General features: G+C 36.4%; 1 long non-coding RNA gene across 1 annotated transcript; it reads right to left on the bottom strand.

The window, feature by feature from the left end:
* Positions 1-1,535: 1,535 nt before the first annotated feature.
* Positions 1,536-3,334, bottom strand: LOC311085754. Its single transcript, XR_014606930.1, has 3 exons — positions 2,370-3,334; positions 2,030-2,153; positions 1,536-1,800 (listed from the first exon to the last, which is right to left on the bottom strand). It is a non-coding gene; the product is annotated as an uncharacterized lncRNA (long non-coding RNA).
* Between the last annotated feature and the right edge of the window lie 2,666 nt (positions 3,335-6,000).

Genomic DNA, 6,000 nt, shown 5'->3' on the forward strand with positions numbered 1-6,000 from the left:
CACGCAAAATCGCTGTGAAAATACAGTCCGGACGTCAAAAGACAACGAGCGCAGCGCTGAAAAGGGGCGGGGCTACATAAGGTCTATAGACTGAACACATAATACACGACGTCACCGTTTTCACAAAATCAACGACAATAGTATCATTTTCAAAAACGTGCACTTTGAAACCTGTTTTCAAAAATTTGCGTTTTGAACCCCAAAATACCTTTGTTGTGTAAATGAAAGGCCAAAACACATAAAAAGTTTTTATTTGAAAACAGTGTCATATAAACGACCCCTTACTGAAACACAAAACAATAATTATAACACTTTTTTAAATTATTTGTAAGTGGCTCTGGGTAAGAGCAAAAACTGTATAGAACTACGGGACTTTTACACATCATTGTAAACATTCCACCAAAGGCGAGTCATCAAAAAAGCGAGATAAAATAAATGCTTTACTGAATGGCTCTTGCTTACTCTCCTGCACTTCTCATTGCAAGCTTGGCATTGATAAAGGTCACGTGACCGAAACGTTTGCCCTTTCTTTAGTAAAGCATTGATTTTATCTTGCTTTTATGATGCCTCTCTAATTGGAATTTCTTTTGTCTACGCACCTCATTTGAACTCATTTTAAGGCGTGGTGAGTTCCTAACTATTCTTCAACTACAAAGGAAGAAAATGTTATGCGTTATACCCATTAATTTACATGACGACTGCATTTTGGGGGCCTAAAACGCAAACTTTTGAAAACAGTTTCAAAGTTTTTGAAAACGATATTAACGTGAAATTTGTGGGGAAAAAAAGATGTCATGTGTAGCCTATTACATGTTTAGTCTATAGGTGCGCAGTGTTTCTTTACAAAGTGACATCGCCAACCACTGGCCTGGCATGAATAATACAGCGTTTTTAGTCGTTTTTGTGTGAATGGGATCGTTTTGACAATGTTGACGTCTGTGCCTGGAAAAAAGGAACATCTCTTCTATATCTATTCATTGTTGTGTAAAGGTATGAAAACATGACAAAAACATCCCTGTTACTGTCAAACAAGATTTTTTCAGAAAGTATGTAATTTATTTTTCCAACACAGCAGGGCAGCTGATGGTTAAAAACAAGATGATGATCTATGTAAGAAACAGGTACATCTTGTGATGCATGTTTAAGGTGTTGTTGGGCAGGTGACACATGGTTACGGTTCATTTGGATCATTCTATGAAGATAAACTTGTACTAGGCCTACCACTCACAGATTAAACATTCCTTACCATTACACAGCAACAGTGCACTGTAAAGAGGTTGCTGTAAATTTTACAGTAACTTACCGGCAGCTGGATGCCAGTAATTTGCTGTAAAATGTTTTCAGTATTATTACTGTATTTTCACTTACAGTATACTGTACCATTTACTGTACTTGCATTTACAGTATTATTACCGTATTTTCATTTACAGTATTAGTATTGAGTTTATTTAATTTTTTTTAATTTTCATCTTTTTTTTTTTTTAAATGTATGTTTACCCCACCCCCAAAAAAATCACAATAACTCATGAACATTTGTCCTTATAATATTCTTTTTAATCGTTGAACATTTTGTTTTAGAAGTACAAATTGAAAAGCAAAACAGGCCTTAAAATAATAAAATACAGTCAAAGTCAGTTTGTCTTGTTACATTTCAGTAATTTTGCCAGTCAAAGTTGACAAGCTCTCTGATGAGAAACACTGAGGGTTTCAGGCTGATGCTTTTCTTTGGACCTTTCCAGATTTCCATCTGATCTGTGCCTTTGGTGTTTGGTGCCATCAGGGTTGATTCTCAGAATGAACCTGCAAGCACAAGCAGGGAAAAATATATTATTTTTTCAGACCGGTGTTGGCAGAATTTTCCCTAACTCTCATTCCTGTAGCTTAGATTTCCAGGGAATGGATAACTTAACTTAAATTAAACTTAAATACAATGTAAGTTGCTTTGGATAAAAGTGTCTTCCAAATGCATGCATGTAAATGTAATGTAAAAAAAAAAAATATATATATATATATATATATTTTGGTTTACCTAATTCTGCATTCGACAAAATAGACAGCTAATGCTGAAGAAGAGTCTGTTAGCTGTTGTAACTGGATGATGATTCTGCCCTTCATTGTCAGCATCCATGTTTTTGCTTAGAGAACAAACTCTCCTGAAACAGACAAAGTCACAGCAGCCTTTTAGTGTTATAGTTTACAGAAAAAACTAAAATACAATAACAGAACTTATTACTAACAACAATAACAAGTGGGGTGAAGATGAGGTAAGATGTGATGTTGTATGGTGTTTATAGTTTTTAATCAATTAAACAACATTAAAAATATTAGTTAGCAAAACTTTGCTATATTGATAATGGTATATTGCTAACCCTTTTCGTCCTCTTCCTCCTCCAACGTCAACCCGTTCTGTGTATTAGTGGAGAGCGTCAGCAGTGATGTACAGTCCGGAGGGAATGGCTGCTGCAAATTCAAAATAAAGAACAGAAACTGATGGATGATTGTTTAAAAGCACTTTAACTCTGCTGCCTGGTTAACCACTGTTTTCTCCCCTTCCGTTGGTTTCATCGGCAGTTATATTATGTTTGCCTGCTTAACTAACGCATACTTCAGCTAATTTAGTTGATGTCATCTTACTCACCTGTGGATGTTATCACCGAAGGCAATCACAAAAAAAGACTCCAAAATACACCTCCAACATTGCAGACGACATGGTGTTGGATAAAGGGTTAGTTTACTCAAAATTGTAAATTCTGTTACAATTTACTCACCCTCAACTTGTTCATAACCTCTATTAATTTATTTATTGTGCTGTATACAAAAGAAGATATTTTAAAGAACATGAGCAACCAAACAGTTACTGGTCCCCATTGACACCCATAGTATTTTTTTTTCTATTATAGAAGTACATGGGGACCAGCAACTAGTAAATGATGACATAAATAATTTTCTGTTTAAGGTGTACTATCCCTTTAACTTAGTTTTACTCATTATTTACGTTGTACATCTGCCAAACTAGTTAAGTTGTGAAAGAGGAGACAGAACATACCAAAGTTATTATGCTTCTCTGTTTAATAAGTTTACTTAGGCTAATTTATGTGAAGTTAAACTAACGTTACTTACCAGTTGACCACTATTATTCATAATGACGGCAATGAACAGGCTTCAACACACACCTCCATCGTTGCAGATTGCAGATTACATTATCCAGATCACAAACATAAAAATAAATCAAAGCATTTACGTGAAAATATTGTTTAAAAACCACACTTAAACAAGGGTTTCGTCTATCTCACTTTACCTCAGTATTTCACGTTAATTCGCCGCGGTTAACGTAAGTTAGCTGATGAGCTAACTTGCGTTAAAGAGGCAGAGGAACACACAAACATTATTTTTTATTGTTTTAACTAAAGAATATTTATAATAATATAATAATATACTAACCTTTTTAGTGAGTTAGCCTACATGATCTTTTGTCCGTGCATTAACTGCCACTTCAACCCGTCAAAAAAAAAGAAAAAAAAAAAAAAAACTTGAAAGAAAAGAAATCTCTCTTGCCATTGGTCAGTTTTTCGCGGGCAAGTTCACTACTATAAATTGATTTACAGTAGGGAAGAATTACAGTAGTGACCATATATTTTCCCATAATCCTTTGCTGTTTACAGTAACATACTGTATACATATCTTACAGTATCTTACTGTACATATTACAGTAAAATACTGTTGAAATTACAGAAACCCGTTACAGTGTGCACAACTTACATTTAGAAACTGTTATTTAAAAAATAGGTTGCGGACAACTTGAGCTGACTGTTTGCAGATGACAGTGATGAATTTGCATCTGGCAAGTATTCCTTTTCAAAGTAAAAAAAACAAAAAAAACAAAGTAAAATAAATGACAAATTGCTTATGATGAACCTCCTTTGCAAGTCGCTCTGTTGTAGCAACAGTTATGATTCAAATCACTGTATTACTTATACGGTTGAAATACACTGTATTGAATATGGTTAAAAAAATATATCCTATTTTCAACCAACTTCAGTAAGATTAAAAAACATATTTTTTTCAGAATTTAAAAACACTCACCTGTGGGTATTTTTTTACACATGCACAGATGACATGGGAGAATTATTAGTCTTTTTAAAGCTAGTGCAGTGCTTTTATATCTTGAAAAACAAACTAAATAGATAATAGAATGAACTTTAGTTAAGTTGACATACATACGAGTGAAATGGCTTCTCGAACAAGAAAGTGTAGTTGGGGCTTGATTTTCTCCATTGGGAATTAATTGGATGGCTGTGGTTTGCTGTTGCTGTTGCTGAGATGTCATGTGAGTGCCAGGTTGGACCGCCCTCGCGTCAGTAAACACATCTTCGGAGAAAAGAAAGGCCCTGTCCCAAATGGAACCCTAAGCTCTATAGCGATCTTCCTCCGAGTCCACACTTTCGTGATGTAACCCTGCTTTGACTGTCAGGTAGCTCGCTTCAGTGCAGGCCTGGCAAAAGTGCGCATCGAGGGTGGATAATGGCCGCAAAAAAGGCGCTCGCAAGCTTCCTAAAACGGACACACAGCGGCAACAAGACCCCAAGTCCATTTGAAGTGTGCCATTTGGGACAGGGCCAAGAAATGTTGTTGCAAGAGGGAGGGGAAGTTAACTTGTTTAAAAATTACGAGGGCACATACATAAAAAAAACAAAAGATGCACATAGATAACCGAGTACCCCTCAGTACTGGTCGAAAAGTGCAGCATAGCGTCGCGTTAATAGACAACTTGTCTCGAGGCATCGCTCACCAGACGAGCACTTCAGTTTATGGCCAGTAATATTATGTTTAAGGACATTATGAAATTAAGATAATGTCTGTATACTATGTTATGATTGTACTGTACAATTAAAGGAACACTATGTAGCTTTTCAACCTTCATAATACATTTCCAAGACCCTTGTGATGGTACATCGACTTACAATAGGTTGAATGACACGTCTGCCATAGCCTGACGGGGTCTGTATCGCTTTTACTGGCACTACGTAACTTTGTGGTTCGGGTAGTAACCCGAGCACAAAAAGAACTACAAAATTCGACTGCTTTACGGCATACGTCACTTCCCCCACCACTTCCTCAAATTTGGACGTGAGCGTTTATATACTGTCTATGGACGTGAGAGGCCAACCAGCGTTTGTTTTCGGCTTTCGTGCGTATGTTTTTGTCATGGGGGCTGTTTACACCTGGCCACTTCATGCGTTTTCTCAGATCAGATAGCTATCTGATCGTGAAAAGACCAGGTGTAAATGTCCTCCGAAACTTCCAGACGAAACTGGACAAGTGTAAATGCATCTGGTTGTTGAAACCACATATGTAAATTGTAAAATAAATAAAAAAAACGTGTGAAAGCGTGTTGTAGTCTATATGTTATTGCCAGATATGACGACACTACTGGAACACGCATTACTGAGCAACTGAGCATATTCATCAAGCCAACGTGCAAACTATCACAAATCAAAGTGAAAGTAAGTCGCAGATGCTTATCACACAATCATCATCATTAAAAGTAAAGAAATGAAATGATCTTACCAGGGCTGTTACTGCTCTCTCTTATTGCGGTCTTTGTAAATGGAATCGTTTTGATAAATCAGAAATCCGATCTGAGAAAACGCATGAAGTGGCCAGTAAATAAATCTCTTATTTGTAAACTTGTTTACATTCTATGTTGTTGCGCTTGTTTGTAGTATGTCATTTTTTTACATGCTGTTCATTCATCCATTGCTGATAATTAGACCAGTCCAATAATTTCCATGTCTAGCTAGCTTTCGATTATCAGAGCTGTTAACAGACTTGCTAACAAACACTCGTTTCTCTTACGTGTTTTTTGCGTTATGTTATTGCCTAGCTTGCCTCACGAACTAGTTTGGAGGGGTATTTACGACAGTGCAAGTATTCCACAGCGACTCTAGGGGTCGCTGTTTGACAAAAACACAATTTCTCCACAGTGTGCCTTTAAATACA

The sequence above is a fragment of the Abramis brama genome (genome assembly GCF_963993115.1).
Source record: "Abramis brama genome assembly, chromosome: 1".
Taxonomy (NCBI): domain Eukaryota; kingdom Metazoa; phylum Chordata; class Actinopteri; order Cypriniformes; family Leuciscidae; genus Abramis; species Abramis brama.